Genomic DNA, 21002 nt, shown 5'->3' on the forward strand with positions numbered 1-21002 from the left:
ATGGAACCAGGCCCAGTATCTCTGGTTCATTTCTCTAGACACCATCTTCACTTGTGTTTCTTTCCTTTTCTCACCCTGTTAGATGTGGCTCAAGCCAAAGGCAAGGCTCTGCATAAAGACCAGATACTCTGTGCTTCCCTCATCCTATCCAGATGACTTTATGGACTTCCTTCAAGACTCAGACCCCAAAAAGAGGATAACGAGTTCACAAGCATCTGACCAACTTGCCCCTATTTTCTCCTCAAATGTTTCATACTTTCGTCAGTTCTAACACGTTATTTCTTAGTTTAACACTACTGATCTGTATCTTCATAGATATGTGCAAGAAACTTTCTGGGATAAACACCCAAGAGGACACCAGGCTACAGGGGCATAACAATGAACATGCCACTTCACAGATCCACAGGAGAACATAATCGTGTTTATCACTTCATATCCTGACCATCACTTTGCATGCGCATTTCTAATGTCTGAGTTCTGATGGCTTTAACATGGCCTCTCACTGTTGCTTTCATCAATTTCTCTGATTTACAGCGTTTGAGGACTCTGTGAACTTGTTAGCTATTCAGACGTTCCTCTCTACATTGCCTTTACATGTTTTCTTTTTGCTTTTTAGGGCCACTCTTGCAGCATATGGAAGTTCCCAGGTTAGGGGTCACATCTGAGCTGCAGCTGCCAGCCTACACCACAACCACAGCAATGCCAAGTCTGAGCCACCTCTGTGACCCACACTGCAGCTTGAGGCAATGCTGGATGCTTAACCCACTGTGCAAGGCCAGAGATGGAACCTGCATCTTCTTGGATACTAGTTGGGTTCTTAACCCACTGAACCACAATGGGAATTCCTGCCTTTACATAGTCTTAACCCATTTGTTCCCCTAAGTTTCTTGTCTTTTTTGGTTGATGTTGTTGATGTTCTTCTATGAACACTTTTTTCTATTAGATTTAAGAAATTTAACTTTCCTGTTGTGGTGCAGCAGAAATGAACCTGACTAATATCCATGAGGACGTGGGTTCAATCCCTGGCCCAGGATCTGGAGTTGCTGTGAGTTGTGGTGTAGGTTGCAGAGGTGGCTCAGATTCTGTGTTGCTCTGGCTGTAGCATAGACCAGCATCTGTAGCTCTGACTTGACCCTAGCCTGGGAACCTCCATATGTCACAGGTGCAGCCCTAGGAAAAAAAAAAAAGAAAAGAAAAAGAAATTGAAAAAAAGAGCCAGGTACCACAATGTGAAAAATCTTCTAAAATTCTTTTTCTATTCTCATGCTTAGGTTTTATCTTTTTTGTTTTCAGATTTAAAATTAATTGGAGTTCCCATTGTGGCCCAGTGGTTAACAAATCCGACTAGGAACCATGAGGTTGCGGGTTCGATCCCTGGCCTTGCTCAGTGGGTTAAGGATCCGGCGTTGCCATGAGCTCTGGTGTAGGTTGCAGACGCAGCTCAGATCCCGAGTTGCTGTGGCTCTGGCGTAGACCAGCAGCAACAGCTCCAATTCGACCCCTAGCCTGCGAACCTCCACATGCCACAGGTGTGGCCATAGAAAAGGCAAAGAGGCAAAAAACAAAATAAAACAAAAAAATTTTAAAAAATTATTTGAATTTACTTATTCTGTTTCTACAACTTCAGTGGTTACCCTTTTAATACCCGCATGCATAACCTGACTTAAAATCCAAAACAATGTCTCTCTTCTTCCTAATAAAAGGTCTTCGGAGTTTTCATTCCAATCACGTTCTTCCTATTTGATACACTATTATTGTTTAGTATTTTATTTCCACTTGAGTTTTGCCTTCAAAGTAATCAGGATTACTTTCATTATTTTGCAGAGTTAGCGATTATTTAGATAATCCCATGTGTACCAATTTCTTTCTGTCACATCACTTCTTGCTTCTAATTCTTTCCTTCTACTTTCAATGTTTTAATTCCTTTAAAGTGTGTCCTTGACTAATTTTTTCCAATGAGAATGAATAACTAGTAAATTATTTCAAAATTATTGTTAAATGTCTTCATTTTAACCTTGTCCTTAAATCATAGTTTATTTGGGTTACTAGGCTGCCAACTCTGTTTTCTTTAAAGATATTTTCCATATTTTCCTTCTTTCCTCTGTCTCCTAGTGTTGCCACAGAGAAGTCTGTTGCTAATCTAACCTAATTACCTACCTTTGTAGATAATCCCTTTTTTTCTCCAATTAGTTTTTTAGATTTTCTTTTATTTTCTGTGTTTAATGTCATGCAGTTTAATTATGATGTGTCCAAGTGCATTTTTTTTCTTCCTGGATCTCAAGCAAAATGCCACATTAAGCCTATTAATAATCTGCTCTAGAGAAGTCCAGTTAAGATCAGGAAGAGGTAGTCTAATGAATGTACTATCAAGCATGCCAGTCTGGAATATTGTCCCTTTAAACTTCATTAGCTTTCCACACTGCAAAATTATGAATTAAGTTACATTCTGGTGACTTGCTTTGGGATTTTATCAAAATTCAACATTATCCATCCATAGAATGTTTTGGTATTATCTATAAATCATAGTTCAAAATAGTATGTTACAAAACTAAAATGTTAACAGTTCCAAATTTCTCTACATCAACTCTCAAATATTAATCATTCTCTCCCTCCAACCTGGCTCTGAGAAACAAAGCATCCTTTTATCTTACCAAGGTTCAGCCACCTTTTTTTCCACTATCTCTGACACTTGGCTCAGTAATTATAGCTTCACTCCAAGCTCATATAAGTTCTTTTCACTCCACCCACTCCTTCTTTGCAGGTAAAGAAAATCCAAGTTTCACATTTTCTAAAAAATAAAGTTTTCCTCATTCTTTCCTGTCCCTCAAACTAATAATCTCTCTTTGTCATTGTCACAGCCGAGCTTCACAAAGGGGAGCTGTCTTATACTTCCCACCCCACTCACTCACACACACACACACCAATTTCATCCCTGTCCTGCTGCAGTTAAGAGGCTTCTACCACCACTCACTGAAACCTCCTCAGGCAAGACTACTAATGACTTCCTGACCTCGAAAATCAGAGGTGTTTTTTTGAGAACCAATCCCATTTGGATGCTCTAAGGCTTTGGACACCTTTGCTTGCTTTGTCATTATTGACTTTAGGATTGTCATTCTCTCAGGATTCTTCAGCTTTTCAGATTGCTCCTCCTTGGATCCCTTTGCATGTTGTACTGCTATCCCTCTGCTCCCCTTTAAGAGGTGGAAACCTAAATGGTTTCATTTTATATTTTAATCATCCAAGAGTTTGCGTTGGGGTATTCCTGGTCCTCTTCTCATACCCATATCCATGTCTTCAGCTACTACTTAGAAAGTGAAGACTCTGAAATCTCTCTAATTCTTGTTTCTATCCTGAGCACCAGGATGCTTTTTTTTTTTTTTTTTTTTTTTTTTTTTTTTTTTTTTTTCCTTTTTGGCTACATATGTGGTATGTGGAAAATGTGGAAATTCCCAGGCCAGGAGTTGAACTGACCCCACAACAGCGACCCAAGCTACTGCAGTGACAGCACCAGATCCCTCAGTGTAATATGAGGAAACTCCCACTCAGTTTTCCCAGTACCAGTGGTTCATCTTTTGCGAATGGTTTATGGCATGAGAAGCACCCTATAAGAGGCTTTACAAGTCAGATCTGGAACTGGTGCAGATCACTTCTATTCAGTAAGACTCACTGGCTAGAACCAAGCCACAAGGCCACTCTAACTGTGACGAAAGCTGGGAATTACAGACTAGCTCTTTGCTAAGACAGTCTCCACCACACTATTTTAGTTCAGGATTGGGGGTATATTTGTGTTCCCTTTCCCCTAAATGGTTTCATTTTATATTTTAATCATCCAAGAGTTTGCGTTTCATTATGTCTCAAATTCATTTTAAAACATGCAGAGTACAAATTATAAATAAAACAGAAGTCATATAGTTGAATAATGTCACAACAGTATATAGTATTTTTCAGTTCATAAAGGGTTTTCACATTCTTTAGTTTGTTTTAAAGCAACACTTTGATATAAGCAGGAAACTGTTGTTACCACCTTTCTTAAATATAAGTGTGACTCAGAGGTAAATGACTTACTCGAGATTGGCCAATTTCACTCATTCTAACAGTTATTTAAATGTAGGAAATATTTAATAGTCCTTGAAATCCATCTAAAAACGTAAGTTTTTTTTTCAAATCTTTTTATGAACTATCAAAAATAAAGGACATATTCATCCAGAGCTCATATTGAAGTCTATTTTGAAACAGATTGATATAACTCAGTAAAGTTCTCCTCAACCACATTTGCAGAATGGACATAGAAGCATAACCACAGGTAATAATACTGCAAACAGACTCCATATGTGACCTAACTATTTTCACGCTATAGAAAAAAAGGTTTGCAAAAGAGACAGAGAGAAAAGACCTTTGAAGCAGAGATTCTGGCACTCGCTTTGTTAGAGTGTTGAGATGGGATATTAGTTTCCTAGAGCTGCCATAACAAAACACCACAAAATAAATGACTTCAATAACAGAAATTTCTGTCCCGCAGTTCTGGAGGCTGGACGTTTGAGTTCAAGGTGTCAGCAGGGCCACATTCAATCCAGGGTGCTAGAGAAGGGTCTATTCCAGGCCTGTCTCCCAACTTCTGGTAGCTCTCTGGCTTGTGGCAGCATAACTCCAATTTTCACAAAAGTGTGAGACCATACCTTTCTCATTTGCTCACCTATGGCTTGGATTTAGTCAATGAGACAAAGGCCTGCATATTAAGGAATTCACAGCCTACAAGGAAATGAAGAGAGCTCTCCTTTGTCCAAGAAAGACTTGGAAAATAAGGCAATAGAAAGAAGCCAACCAAAAATTCCAAATGCTCAGGCCATGTAAGGATTGCCCTTCAGAGCATTTTACCAGCATTTGGCCTACTGTCCCCTCCAAACCCTCCCCAGAAAGTGAACAATAGGTCACCGCCCCCCCATCTATGTAAGTTTCCCACTTGTCTTCACTGAGCAACATTCTTCATGAGGTCACGGACAGCTCCTCTCCTTATTCCAAATGACTTTTCAATCCTTTCAGTGTCTAGCATTTATGTATTTAAACTGTGGCCCCCTGAAAACCAAACCAAACACAAGATATGATACAAAGACCTCAGCTGTTCTACAGAAAAACACCTTTGCAGCTCTTCTTCCCTTTTCTAGTTCAACCCGGCTTTCCCACACAGCCCTTTTCTAACACCTCCTCTCCTAAAAAAAATAAAACAAAAAAAAATCACTGTTCACCATTGCACTGGGAAGGTACCGCTTCCTTTAAAACTCATGGCCCAGCAACTGGCACACAGAACACTCTGCTGTTTCACTTTCCTGATGGCCTTAATCATACCTGCCAGACGAACATCTGTGGCCTGCAAGACTTACCATCAGAGGAGATGGAGAGTATGTGCTGTAGAAGAAAGAAGAGAAGGAAGAAGAGGAGGAGGAAGGAGGAGAATAAGAAAAAAGAATGAAAAGAAACAAAAATATTTTTCAGGAAGAAGAACATCATTTTCAGAGAAAACATCGGAGAGGACTTGCACCTGAAACTTCCACTGCCCACTCCACTCAAGGATTCTTTCCCCCAACTTTAACACAAGAGACAGAATCACCTGTGGTCCAGATTGAGGTAATGTGGGCAGTGTGAGAGGCTGAATGGTGAAAATTTAATAGCAATCTGCTTCTCTCTGAAAATTGCTAAGGCGATGGTGTTCCTTGGCCAATTCAAAAATCGAGTGATGCCCAAATAAACTACAGCACATTCTTGTCTAGGGCTCTCTTCCAAAGGCCAAAGCAATGTGCTGCCAGAGGCTGCCAGTCCTGCCTGAGTCTCCTGCTGAAACAGTCCTACCATGAGGGACTTTCTTCTAGAAAGTAATGGGAGGTGGGGCAAAAATCTGTATGGTTATAGAGTAAAAGGCAGAGGAGGAAGACAAAAAGAGAGGGTAAATGTCTATACAATCTGGTGCGACCATGAATATGGTCACAACAGAGGCCAAATTAGGCATCAGTTTTATAGAATTATCATACCCAGGAGAGTAGGCTGAATTCAGTATTCATCTCCACACATCTTCCCTATGATTCCTATTTCAATTTTCTTCCTATTCTCTTCCTTTTGTTGAATAGTACTATGAGTAAATTGCATTAGCTCCAAGCCAGGGTATAATGAGCTTCTCTCTCAGCTCCCATAGTCAGTCAATCATAAATCTTGTCAATGAGAACTTCTAAATAAATCTTTCAGGTACATCTGTGTTTTTGCATAGCCATTGCCACCAGTATAGCTCAAGCCCTCATCATCTTCTCTGCCCCGATAAATGGCAATGCATTCTTTTCTCTCCCTTGCACTCAACACACACTCCTCTCTAAACTACCCTATAATCAGGATGGTCTTTCTTAAATGCAAATATAAACAAGTCATTCCACTGCTTAAAACTCTTCACAGCTCCCTGCTGCTTTTATACTAAAGTTCAAGCCTTCATCATGGCTTCCAAGAACTTGCCTCTATGGTTTCTGCCCAACTCTCTAGCTTCTCCTCTTTTTTCACAAAGCATGCTATGTTCCATCCCTACCCAATGCCCTGCAGTTGCTCTAATTCACCCTGGTTCTCTCTTTGCCCCTCTTTGCCTCCCACCCACCCCATTAGCTCTCTTCTAGCTGCTCGAGATCTTCCCTCCTCCCTCTCCACTTCTTTATTTTTATTTATTTTTATTTATTTGCCTTTTAGAGCCTCACAAAGGGCATATGAAAGTTCCCCATCTAGGGGTTGAATCAAAGCTGCAGCTGCCAGCCCATGCCACAGCCACAGCAACACCCAATCCGAGCCACATCTGTGACCTACACCACAGTTCATGGCAACACCAGATCCTTAACCCAGTGAGTGAGGCCAGGGGTTGAACCAAAGTCCTCGTGGATGCTAGTTGGGTTCATTACCACTGAGCCACAACAGAACTCCCATCTTTCTTCTTGTCATCATTTACTAACTCCTACTTGCCCTATAGTCAATTCCGATTTCACTTCATCTGGAAAAGTTTATCTGCCCCTGTGCCTTGCAAATCTGGGTTGTCTCCTTCACCACTTTCTATACCATAATTTCTTAGTCACTCATCTTTCTTCTGTTTCCCCCACCTGCCCCCAACCGAGGACTACATACCCCAATATCAAGGAGCATTCCTATTTTGCTCACTGTGACCCTAGAACCACACAGAGAGTATCTAATAAGTCATTCAATCAGTCCTTTAGTCAATTAAAATACTGCACACAGAGTTGCTGATGTGGCTCAGCGGTAACAAACCTGACTGGTATCCATGAGGACGTGGGTTGGATCCCTGGCCTTAATCACTGGGTTAAGGATCTTGCATTGCTGTGGCTGTGGTGTAGGCCGGCAGCTGTAGCTCCTAGTCGACCCCTAGCCTGGGAACTTCCATATGCCCCGAGGGTGGCCCTAAAAAGACAGAAAAATAAATAAATAAAAACTTTTTTATCATAACGGGAAGTTCGTACATTTTGACCACCTTCCTCCAACTCCCACCCCCGCCCTCCCAATCCCTGCATCTGGTTTAGAAACTCACAAAAATATTTTAATTTCTTCTAAAAGTAGAAGGAGAATAAACTTACAGGTCAAAAAATATTTTAAAATATAGTATTTGAAAGAAAAAAAGGGGGGGTTCCCGTCATGGCACAGTGGTTAACAAATCCGACTAGGAACCATGAGGTTGTGGGTTTGATCCCTGGCCTTGCTCAGTGGGTAAGGATCCGGCGTTGCCGTGATCTGTGGTGTGGGTCGAAGACACGGCTAGGATCCCGTGTTGTGGTGGCTCTGGTATAGGCCAACAGCTACAGCTCCGATTAGACCCCTAGCCTGGGAACCTCCATATGCCGCGGGAGTGGCCCTAGAAAAGACAAAAAAATAAATAAATAAAATAAAATAAAATAAAATATAGTATTTGTCCTTATATCAACAGTCATAATTTTAATACTTTTTGTGGAGGAAGTGGGTCAATGGAAATCAACAGGGCCAAATGCTCATGAAAGTTATAACTTCCTTCTAAGCGCCTGGAAAGATCTGTAAAACGAGGACAAAGCTAAGGAGTCAGAATCATCTCAGTGTCTTGGAGCCTTGATGGAGCCTTTAGTCCTGGTGTGACAACTGAGCCACGTGGAAGATTCAAGGATTGCTTCTGTTGTCTCTGACCTAAGGCCTGTATGATGAGCTCACCAAAGCATCTCTCAACCTTTTCGTTAGGTTTTCACAAGGACTACAGACACCCACCACAGGAAACTAGAATATGTCTCCCCCATCTATATATCTTTAATATAAAAATTCTTCTCTTCAAAACTTGAAAAGTATTTGGCAAGAATAAAATACACCTAAAGGCAATATTAAAAACTTTATTTTAAAAACATTAAAAACTAAATTCACAGAAAATAGGGCATGCCTGTTTTTTGACTCCTCTTGACCTTTTTAGGCAAACGAGAACTTCCTGGGTAACAGTAAGAGCAGGCAGAGCAATCCACACAGCGGCTGTCTCCAATCCAAGCCAATTTACGCAGGTCACAGTTTCCAAAGGCAGCACTTTTTCTGGGTTATGATGGAAGAGATAATGGAGATATGCAACCACATGATTTACTGTCTACCCTGCCTTCGACCAAAGTCAGGAAAGAAACATTGCTGTGTGCAGTGCTATGCCCAGAAGCTTTCAAGCTTAGGCTCAACTTAATTCATTTTTAGTTTTTAATTGAAATTCTTTTCCTTTCATGACCTCGTCCTTGCCTTTAGCAAAACTCCTCTCCTCACTTTCCCGGAAGTCGGCATTGACTGGAACATGTATTTCTCTACCTCCAGTTCTTGCTTCACTCACACTGTAAAACTGCTAGCATGGAAGGGGGTGTTGTTGCCAGGGCAACAAAGAGTACATAAGTTCAACCTCAGTTGGATCCTCTATTCTAATTGATCAAATTCCAACTATGTTCTTGACTCATCTCAATTTTATAGACATAAGAAGGTAAAACATTTCATAATTCTTCTGACTTACACATTTTTAATCTATCTTCATAAGATCCCGCTGACCTGTCTTTTCTCCTGAATTCGTTAATTTGACTCATTTACTTCTACTAACCAGAGATGATATTCAAAGTATTTAGAACAGACATAGCGTGAAAAGTACATCAGAATGGATGTAGTCACCAAATCAGAATGCATGCTCATTGTAAACAGGACCTGAACCAGAACATACCGGCCACTGACGGGTCCAGTCTATAACTCCCTCTGATCCTCTGCTTCCTGCTGTCGAACAGACTTCTCTGATCAGTTTCTGCACACACTTAACGACCTGATTGCCTGTCACCCTATACGACTGACTACGAATTAGATTTTGATGAGAAATTCACCTGTGTCTTTTACATCAATTCATAGCTACGATTTTTTTTTTTTTTTTTTTTTGTCTTTTTGCTTTTTCTAGGGCCGTTCCCGCAACATATGGAGATTCCCAGGCTAGAGGTCTAATTGGAGCTGTAGCCACCAGCCTACGCCAGAGCCACAGCAACGAGGGATCCGACTCTGCAACCTACACCACAGCTCATGACAATGCCGGATCCCTAACCCACCAAGCCAGGCCAGGGATCGAACCCGCAACCTCATGGTTCCTAGTTGGATTCGTTAATCACTGCGCCACGACGGGAACTCCAACAGTTATGATGATTTTTTAAAAAATCATTTTGGATATCCTGTTCATAGGAAGACAGACAGTATGTGTTGGAAGGTAGAGAAGGATGTCCTCTAAAGCTCTCTAAAGGCACCACATGTAGCAAGGAGACGCAGGATAGCAGAAAGTACCTAATCGCTTCCTAGTTGAGGTAGGAGTGGTCCCACACCACAGTTACAAGTGTTGTTCCTGGAATTCCTGCTGTGATGCAACGGGATTAGCAGTGTCTTGGGAGCACTGGGACACGGGTTCCATCCCCAGTCCAGTACAGTGGGTTAAAGGTCTGGTGTTGCCGCAGCTGCAACTTAGGTCACAACTGTGGCTTGGATCTGATTCCTGGCCTGGGAACTCCATATGGTGAGGAGCAGCCAAAAAAGAAAAGAAAAAAAAAAGTGTTGTTCCTGAAATGCTCTGGTTCTCCCCGTCTCAGGTATGACTGCCTTCCCAGCCCATTCTATTTGGGTAGGGCCAGAAAAACAGTTCTGATGGAAGAGCTGCAGGCACAAGTGATACATGTCACTTCCGGGAAGGAAGCGGAATCATTGCTGAGACCCCCAAGAGCAACTAGCAACCTTCTACATGCTAGCTGCTATTTTAGCCTTGATCTGGGGTTGGAGGAACTTGAGGTAGAGCTGACTCACAATGAAAATGTAGTGTGATGGCGCAGTGGTTAACGAATCCAACTAGGAACCATGACGTTGCGGGTTCGATCCCTACCCTTGCTCAGTGGGTTAACGATCCGGTGTTGCCGTGAGCTGTGGTGTAAGTTGCAGACGCAGCTCGGATCCCCCCGCATTGCTGTGGCTCTGACGTAGGTGGCTCCGATTAGACCCCTAGCCTGGGAATCTCCATATGCCTCGGGAGCGGCCCAAGAAATAGCAAAAAGAAAAAAAAAGAAAATGTAGTGTGAGTGAAAAACAAACTTTTTGATCTTAAGCCACAGAAGTTTTGAGATTTGTTCATTACTGAGACATAGTCTAACCTATCCTGACTGACATATTTTAGTTCTAAGATCTTATCATTGGAAGCTCCTTTTTAGTGCCCTCATTCTGAGACACCTACTTCATAGTTTTTAACATGGAGTCCATAAAATCCCTCATATTGTAAACAAAATTTAGGAGGCTGGGCCAGAAGGTCCAGAGTGTTCATCAAATTCTCCAAAACATGTGTGTGTGCGTGTGTGTCCTTTTTAAGAAAGTTTCCCCTACATCAAGATCATAAACTTATTAAAATGAGGGGAGTGTTAATTCTAGCTGACAGTGACACTTCACAGGTTTGAAAGTTTCAGATGGGTAAACAATCTCAGAAGAATCTAAATTTCATAAAAAAAGAAGTGAGCTTTTAAATATGAGTCATGATGTTTATAAATTGGCAAAGAAATTAAGAAGGCATATTAATGATTTTTGCAATAATCAAGCTTTGAATGAAAACGAAGAATGATCATGAAAGCTGTAATTCTTCAACACAATAGAAAATAGCATATATAATTAATAGCTAATTAAAGTGTTAATGATTATGGTTATCCTGCCTTTTGTTTGTAATGATATTTCACATTTCAGAAAAAATGGTTTTTGAGTCTTAAAATATTTGTGTACTAGAGTGCTTTTTCTTGGGCTGAAGGAAGTAGTTTAAGGCTGACAGAAATTGGTTTGAGAAGAATATGCAATTTGAATTACTGACTCCAAATGTAATGGGTAGTTGTTTTCCAAGAAAGCTGACACAAAGAAGAAGAAAGATCTGAGTGTTGAGAATAGAAATGTATTTGGAACTCCCCAAAAATGTAAAAAAAGCAAGGATCATAAACATATTCTCCTATGCTATCATCTAGATTTATAGATTGCCTAAACTTTCCACATTCAATTTTTTTTAATTTATTTTATTTTATTTTTTGTCTTTTATCTTTTTAGGGCCGCACCTGCAGCATATGGAGGTTCCCAGGCTAGGGGTCAAATTGGAGCTGTAGTTGCTGGCCTACGGCCACAGCCACAGCAACAGCAACACCAGATCCCAGCCACATCTGTGATTCTGCAACCTACACCAAGAACCCTAGTCTGGGATTCTCCATATGCCATGGCCTTTAAAAGCAAAAAAAATAAATAAATAAAAATAAAAATAAAAAAATCAAAAGTTGCCAAAATAAAATTGTTCCTATTACTAGAAAGAATTAGCCAGTTGTTTAACACTCCAATCATTTAACTCTTTATATGCAAACAGAAGTAGTTAAATAATACTTCTCTCTTCAGATGGACACAGTGCTTGAAGTCAGAAGCACATGTGTCCATGAATTCACACACATTACTACCCGCCATTACCCTGAGGTGAACTGGGCAACCTCTGCAGACCATGGGCCTGGGGAAAAATCTAAACACACCGTCTAACATGACTGGAATATACAGAACACTCTGTCACAGTGTGCGAAGGGTCACACATTACAATCACAGAAGAGCAGGGAATGTAAACTATAAAATAGAACCTTTCTCATATTTTCAGACTTTGTGTACAGGGAGAATGCTTTCATCTGGGGAAGTTCATTAAAATGTAAATATTCAGAGATCCATGTAGAAGAAATAGAATCAGGTAAGTTACAAAATACACATATTACTTCGTTGTAAGATTGGTTACTAATATCTGCACATGCACATCCAGGCTGATACTTGGACTGACTGAGTCACAAGCAATTAGCCAATCAGAAATGCAGAAATCTCCGGACCACTGGGAATTCACAAGTAGAGGACTGTCTGTTTATATAACTCAGCTGTAGCCATATCTGATTTCTATAGGCAATAGACAGCAGATAAAAATTAGAATTTACTCATGATTAGAGACTACTAGTAACACCACCATAAATATTACAAACACGTCCAACATCAAAGGAGAGTCAGAACAGAGGGAAACAGCGGGAAAGTGCATGTTCCCATTATGGTCAAAACCCTGTAATCATTCCTTATTTCCTTCAGAATAAAAACAAAGATCTTTACAATGGCCTACACTGCCCGCACCATCTGGCCTACTTTCCCAACTTGGAACTCAACTCTCCTGCCTCTCTGCTCCAGGCCCTCACCTCCTCACTGGTCTTCAAATATGCCGAGCAGGCTTCTGCCTCAGGGCCTCTGAAATGAGTGCTTCTCCCTGACCTTCTCAAAGGGGCTTATCCTAAAAGCCTAAACAACATCATCTGTTATTGTTTCTTGTCCATCTCCCTCTGTCAGAATCAAGGTCGAGGGCAAGGACTTTTTCCAGTTGGTTATTAGATGCTTCCTAAGCACCTAGAACAGGGCCAGATACGCAGGAAATGTTGGATGATTATTTGCTGAATGATTGAAAAAAATTAACTATTAAAGAAAGAACAAAGTGAGTAATTCAGGAAAAAATTCAAGAAATACTGATGCGAGGAGTTCCCATCGTGGCTCAGTGGTTAACAAATCTGACTAGGAACCATGAGGTTGTGGGTTCGATCCCTGGCCTTGCTCAGTAGATTAAGGATCCAGCGTTGCTATGAGCTGTGGTATAGGTTACAGACTTGGCTCAGATCTGGCATTGCTATGGCTTTGGCTGTGGCGTAGGCCAGCGGCTACAGCTCCAATTAGACCCCTAGCCTGGGAACCGCCATATGCCACAGGAGCGGCCCTAGAAAAGAAAAAAAAAAAAAAAAAAGAAATATTGATGTGATGTAATAATTTTTTCAAGTGAAAGAAAAATTATGTATATCCGATTAACACTTCAACAGGAGAAAAGTGCTTTTTGAAACTGACATATTAGAGAACTTCAGAAAAAGATGGCATATATCAAGCAGGATTATCTACCCTGGCTATTGAATATATCGAACTTAATCTGACTTGAAAATAATTGTATTATAGGGAGTTCCCACTGTGGCTCAGCAGGTTATGTACCTGACTAGTATCCATGAGGACACAGGTTTAATCCCTGACCTCACTCAGTGGGTTAAGGATCTGGCGTTGCCCATGAGCTGTGATATAGGTTACAGATGTGGATCAGAACCCGTGTTGCTGTGGCTGTGGCATAGGCTGGCAGCTGCACCTCTGATTTGACCCTAGCCTGGGAACTTCCATATGCCACAGATGTGGCCCTAAAAAGTGGGGGGTGGGGGGGGGAGGGAGTTCCCGTCTAAAAACCATGAGGTTGCAGGTTAGATCCCTGGCTTTGCTCAGTGGATTAAGGATCCATCGTTGCCATGAGCTGGGGTGTAGGTAGCAGACACAGCTCAGATCTGGCGTTGCTGTGGCTTTGGCTGTGGTGTAGGCTGGTGGCTACAGCTCTGATTCGACCCCTAGCCTGGGAACCTCCATATGCCTCATGAAGCAGCCCTGGAAAAGGCAAAAAAAAAAAAAAAAGAAAAAGACAAAGGAAAAAAAATTGTATTTAAGATTACCTTGGCACCTCATATCTGCTCAAATTGTAATTAGAGGGAGTTCCATAGTGGCTCATCAGGTTAGGTACCCAATGTTCACTGCAGTAGCTCGGGTCACTGCTGAGGGGCGGGTTCAATCCCTGGCCTGGGAACTTCTGTGCGCTGTGGCTGTGGCCAAAAAAAAAAAATGTAATTAGAATCTTATTTCAAAATTTCATAATCATAATTCATTTATAATGTTATAGTTCACTTGCATTGTTTTCGCTCAGGGAGGGACCCACTAGCTGAAGTTAGTGAAAAAGTCTTGCCCGGCACCTGATGTTTTCTCCTCATATCCCCAGATGTAGGGGCCTATTTCTTATCATTCTAAGCATACACATTTAAATTTTTCTGTCTTTTTTTTTCACTATTAAACTCCATAAATGTTTCTTGAATTGTTTTCTGAATTGCTTTAGTCTTTCTGAATAACTTAATTCTTCTGTCTTTTCTCTTATTCTACAAATATTGTTCATTTTGAGCCAAACCTCCTACTTCAGAGAGAATGAAAGAGCAAATGCATTGGAAACAGACATGTGGATCTGTACCTATTCCTCTAATCACCAAGTGTCCTCAAGCAAGCTGCCTAACCTCTCCAAGCCTCAGCAACTACATGTGTAATGTAGAATCATACTCACTGCTATAGATTGCTTGAGGGCTAACTGAGATCACAGGCAACTGCTAAGTTTTCATTGTCTCCTATGCTTCCATTTCCTACTAAAAAGTGGGAAATTTAATGACTGAAAAGCAAATCCAACTTAAGCTCCCAGAAATTAGAAAAAGTCAGCCTGAGAGATTCCTTCCAGTGGCACAGACCATGCTATATGGCATTGAGACTTCACTGTCTTTTCCTCTGGGACAGCAGAGACTGCGATTCTCAGACCTCCTTTTAGTCCATGGGTCATGTGGCCATGGAATATAGCAGAATATAGCTGAAGTGACATTCACCATTTCCAAGCCTAGCATCTAAAAAGCATCTTCCAGGTCTGGACCCTAACTGAAGCCCAGATGCAGAGAATAACAATAGTGGGCTCCCTACGTGATACAGAGCACAGCAAAGAAGGAACCTAGACCCCTTAATTACTGCATGGGCTAGACCTGTCACCCCACTGACCTGCAACAAATTATGACATGTAAACTGCTCTGCTGGGAGTTATTTTTACAGTGGTTAGCCTATCTTGAATAATTCACCACACAAACCACCACTCAGTCCTAGCACTCAAAACCTGGACAGAGTAAGTTTATCATTTCTCTCACTAAATGTCTTGAGAGCTGAGACTGGGTCTTAACTTCTTGGTACCCTTCTCAACACTTAGCACCATGCCCTAACTAAATTATTATTGATGTGTGACTTGAATTTGTCACAGATAGGATTATAAGTACCTATATATTTATACTTACACACATACATATTTTAAATAAAGCTCACTTTCTACAATCTAGCTATTTTAATTTAAAATATAAACCTAATTTTCTGCAATCATTCTAGTTTAGGAAACAATCAAGATATGACGACAATTAAAATGGCAACTAGGAGTTCCCGTCATGGCGCAGTGGTTAACGAATCCGACTAGGAACCATGAGGTTGCGGGTTCGATCCCTGCCCTTGCTCAGTGGGTTAACGATCCGGCGTTGCCGTGAGCTGTGGTGTAGGTTGCAGACGCGGCTCGGATCCCGCATTGCTGTGGCTCTGGTGTAGGCTGGTGGCTACAGCTCCAATTCAACCCCTAGCCTGGGAACCTCCATATGCCGCGGGAGCGGCCCAAGAAATAGCAACAACAATAACAACAACAACAACAACAACAACAACAAAAGACAAAAAATAAAAAATAAAATAAAATGGCAACTAGAATATGTCCCTGTTTTTTCCCAGGTCACTTGCAGGAGGAGGGCTAGGATAGGGAGGAGAAACTACAGAGACAATCAGGATGCAGGAAGGATCCTAGTTATATTTGAATATTAAGCTCTGAGATTTCAAACCCCTAACACTCCACATCTGAATTCTGGAGGGTCCAGGGTCATTTTCTCCTTGAATTACAGTCTGCAATCAATTCTGTTACTGCTACTGTCACTTCCATTCTTTCTTCCAGCTGCCTTGCTTGTACTGTTGTTGGTTTACTCTTAGCAAATTCTCATATCTCACCTTTGATGAACTTCTCTTTCCATCACACAAGCATCCATCTCCAAATATACAAGTACTTGTTTGACAACTCAAGTACAGATTGTTAGTTCAATTTTTATGCTCCCCTGCCTGATGGAATGTGGGACACATTCCCTCAGAGCTATGTTGAAGAATGCTTGCTTTCGTTTTGTTTTATTATGGCTGCACCTGCAGTAGATGGACGTTCCCTGGCCAGGAACTGAATCTGAGCCACAGCTGTGACCTTCACCACAGCTGCAACAAAGCCAGTTACTTTGCGCAGGATCGGGGGTTGAACCTGCACCTCTGCAGCGACCCAAGCTGCTACCGATCTGATTCTTAAACCACCATGCCATGGAGTGAACTCTTTTCTTTTTTTTTTTTTTGGTCTTTTGTCTTTTTTTTTTAGGGCCACACACGCAGCATATGGAGGTTCCCAGGCTAGGGGTCCATTCGGCACTACAGCTGCCGGCCTATGCCACAGCCACAGCAACGCAGGATGCAAGCCACATCTGTGACCTACTCCACAGCTCATAGCAACACCAGATCCCTAACCCACCAAGCCAGGCCAGGGATCGAACCCGCAACCTCATGGTTCCTAGTTAGATTCATTTCCGATGCGCCACGAGAGGAACTCCACGAACCCTTAAAGAATGTTTTTAAGTGATATCTCAAAAGCATTTCTCTTCCATAACAATCAAACATTATTCCAAGCTTTAGGGCCAGTTGTCCAGGTAAATTTCCTACCTATAGTGACATTTTCTCCAGAGACTAGCAGTCAATATCTGTTCCTCTTTACTGTTTAAATGCCCAAATCCCAGTGGCCCAAGTACCTGTCATTCCCCAAATATTCTTCCCACTATATCCTTTCTTTCTTCTTTCTTCCTTTTTTTTTTTTTTTTTTTTTTTTTTTTGCTTTTTAGGGCTGCACGTGTGGCACATGGAATTTTCCAGGCTAGGGGTAGAATCAGAGCTGTGGCTGAGGCCTATGCCACAGCCACAGCAACATGGGATCCGAGCAGCACCTCTGACCTACACCACAGCTCACGGCAACACCAGACCCTTAACACACTGAGCAAGGCCAGGGATCGAACCCACATCCTCATGGATACTAGTCGGATTTGTTTCCACTGCGCCACAATGGGAACTCCTCCCCACTATTTCTTAATATAAATTTTGTTAAGTATATTGTATATTCAGAAAGATACACAGAGCATGTGTCCAGTTTAATGAATCTCTTTGTTGTTAGTTGGTCAGTTAGTTAATTTGCTTTTCCTGGAAGTCTTGGAGACCCGTTTGCCAAGAGGAGTTCTGATAACAGTCCCTGATATTCTAACATCTTTGATGTGAGCAGAAAGAGTTTCCCTACTCCTCTCCTGCCACTCACACATCCTCCTACCTGCTTTTGCTATCTAAGTAATGAACTAGAGGCAGCACCAGTAATCTGTGCCCTGAAGAAACCTGGAAGGTTTGAAATTCAGTTACACCTTTGCATATGTTGATTTCGATAAAGTAGCACTTCTTATTTACACAAAAGCACCTCAGGGATGGAGTACATTTAGACCCTGTGAACTACACTCTTCTGTAAGAAGACAGATTTGCCAGCTTCACTAGTCATACTTAGAATGGAGTTGAGACAACTCTAGAAATGATGGGGGAAGGTGAGGAGTGGAGAACTTGGCCTCACCTCAGAACAAGAAATCCTTTCATGTCTCTGTCCACAAATTCACCACATGCTGTGCTCCTTGTGAGCACTGACTTCAAAAACCAAGACCTAAAAATACTAGATGCATAGCTGGATGTAAATTTCCATATAGCCAAATCTTCTTTGCCTTCTCAGCATATCCAAAACATGTTCTTATTTAAATGCCATTTGAAATTATTTCTAGAGGTGGCATTTCGATGTTCTTAAGAAGACAATTTTGGAGTTCCTGTCGTGGTGCAGTGGTTAATGAATCCGACTAGGAACCATGAGGTTTCGGGTTCGATCCCAGGCCTTGCTCAGTGGGTTAAAGATCCAGCATTGCCGTGAGCTGTGGTGTAGGTCGCAGGCAGGGCTTGGATCCCGCATTGCTATGGCTCTGGCGTAGGCCGGCGGCTACAGGCAGCTACAGGCAGCTACAGCTCCAATCAGACCCCTAGCCTGGGAACCTCCATATGCCACAGGAGCAGCCCTAGAAAAGGCAAAAAGACAAAAAAAAAAAAAAAAAAAGAAGACAATTTTGCCCACATTTAATTCACAGGAAAGTAGGGGTAATGAACCAAAAAAAAGAAGAAGAAAGAAAGAAAAGAAAAAAAAAGGCATTCTTAGAATTATTCTTTCATCACACAAAACCCTAATCATTTCCTCTTTTTTTAATCTCTTCAAAATTTGGATTTAAGTAAAATATCAGCCTTTTATTTTCCAAAACTGTCCATGAACTTGGTCTTTCATCCTATCTATAACCCTACAATTTTCCATCTATTTCTGGACAGAACTAGAACTCCTATCTAAAGAATGCTATGAAGAAAAAAACAAACAAAAAACAAACAAAAAAGAATGTTATGAAAATTCCTTTTTATCCCATTTATAACTAAAGAGTATTTCATTCTTCACTTTTTTCTCTTGCTCTAGATTTCCAAAATTAAGGGGAACAAAAGATGATAAGGGAGTCTAAGACAGGCTTTATTTATTGCAAGATAGCTTTTCTAAATTTTTTTTTCTTGTGCCATTTTTTTCCCTTTAAATGCTATCACTATTTTTTTTTTTGCTCTCCTGTAGTAACTACATTCTTTTTTGTAATCATAAAAGCTGATTCTTCATATATATGACCCCCACTCCCCCTCCACACACACAACACCCCCAACACCACCCACTGCAGCTGCAGAGAATAGTTGTGCTGGGATTTCCCAGCTCATTCACTCTGCTGACGCAGGGTCTGAGAGTACAGTGATAGGAGCCTCAGTGCTATAAACGACGGCCCTCTTTCAACGTGAATACGGATATGTCGAAATTGTTTAGGCCTCCTTCACATGTTTATTTCACTGCTCTTGGATGAAGTTAAATGGAGCCTCTTCCCACACATATTTTATTGTAAATTTTCATGATAAAAAGGAATTGTCTCCTGACACAAGTAATCCTATTTCACCATTATTTAGGTCTAACAAAGAAACCTGCCTGGTGGGCCTGGACTAATCCAGTAAAAGGCCAGATGACAGGAAAGGATGGTAGTATGGCCTGTGAGCAAGCAGAAAATATAAATCTATGAGCCAGAATAAGCACTCTTATGTATGCATGTATGTATGTATGAATTTTTCTTTTTAGGGTCATACCTGTGGCATATGAAGTTTCCAGGCTAGAGGCTGAATCAGAGCTGCAGCTGCCAGCCTACACCACAGCCACAGCAATGTCAGATCTGAGCCATGTCTGGGACCTATGCTGAAGCTCGTGGCAATGCCAGATCCTTAGCTAACTGAGCAAGGCCAGGGATCAAACCCGCATCCCCATGAATATTAGCTGGGTCTTAACCTGCTGAGCCACAATGGAAGCTCCCAGAATTTAAACTTTTAAAACATGCTCCTGAATTTAATTCTAATCTGTTATATACATGTATCATATATATCACGTATATTTCTGGGTTTTTTTTGTTTTGTTTTGTTTTTGTCTTTTTGTCTTTTCAAGGCCACACCCACAGCATACGGAGGTTCCCAGGATAGGGGTCTAATCAGAGCTGCAGCCACCAGCCTACACCACAGCCACACCAGATCTGAGCCGTGTCTGCAACCCACACCACAGCTCATGGCAATGCCGGATCCTTAACCCACTGAGCCAGACCAGGGATCAAACCCGCAACCTCATGGTTCCTAGTCAGATTCGTTTCCGCTGAGCCACAATGGAAATTCCTATATCACGTATATTTCTTTCAAAATGTTATGACTGTGGTGTAGGCCAGCAGCTCCAATTCAACTCCTAGCCTGGGAACTTCAATATGCCACAGGTGGGGCCCTAAAAAGCAAAAAAAATAAATAAATAAACGAAAAAATGTTACGATTATTAACAAATGCAGAGGATTTTTAGGACAGTGAAACTATTCTGTAAGATACTGTAATGATAGATACATGACATTACATGTCAGTCCAAACCCACAGAAGACTCAATACCAAGACTGAACCGTGATGTAAAGTAGGGACTTTGGGTGATAATAACGCATCAACGTAGGTTCATTAGTTTGATAAACATACCACTCTGGGGCAGAATGTTGGTAGTGGAGGAGTGTGTGTGGGGCCAGGGTGTATGCCTACTTTTTTTAACTGTCTTATCTAGATTTTTTCCATTTAATGTTAAATCATGTGGAATAAATAAATAAATACGTAATATGGATATGCCTTTTCTGTGCTCTCTTATTCTCTAGCTGGCTAAAGGGTAATACTTTAACTGCTTCCAACAACCCTCCAACCTCAGATAAATCACTTTCCGAAGGTCTCCTTTTAAAAAGCTTTTTTTATTTTTCCTCACGTGCTTCCTGTACTTACCCCTCTCCTTCTCATTGCATGCAACTTCTTTTTAATCTGTACTGACTGTTGCCTTGGCCACTAATCAGAGATGAAATCAGCTTTTTTAAAAACCTGCACGTATTTTTAGCAACATTTTTTTAAAATCTGTAATGAAAAAAAAGAGTTACAGAATTTAATAATACTGGCCCCTCTTTTCTCCTGTCTTCTCACACCGCCCACCACCCAATCAGTTCTACAACCTCCTGCCAATGCTGGCATTTTAAAGAACT

The 21002-nt window shown here is 41.3% G+C and overlaps 1 protein-coding gene across 23 annotated transcripts in view; it reads right to left on the minus strand.

Annotated features, from left to right (window-relative positions):
- Nucleotides 1-21002, minus strand: part of COX18 (cytochrome c oxidase assembly factor COX18) — an 80496-nt gene that overhangs the window by 16756 nt on the left and 42738 nt on the right. For 20 of the 23 annotated variants that reach the window (XR_014812686.1, XR_014812690.1, XR_014812687.1 and 17 more), the window contains one exon: nt 20752-20877. The exons of 1 other annotated variant lie outside the window; for it this stretch is intronic. The gene's annotated coding sequence lies outside the window, so the exon portion shown is untranslated. Of the gene's footprint in view, nt 1-8365; nt 8572-20751; nt 20878-21002 lie in introns of those variants that run through there. 2 more of the 23 variants (XR_014812682.1, XR_014812680.1) reach the window with 1 other exon arrangement.

The sequence above is a fragment of the Sus scrofa genome, chromosome 8, assembly GCF_054392235.1.
Source record: "Sus scrofa isolate SSC_HxYL_T2T_F1_AM1 chromosome 8, Sscrofa_HxYL_maternal_Yorkshire_Landrace_v2.0, whole genome shotgun sequence".
Classification (NCBI taxonomy): Eukaryota; Metazoa; Chordata; class Mammalia; order Artiodactyla; family Suidae; genus Sus; species Sus scrofa.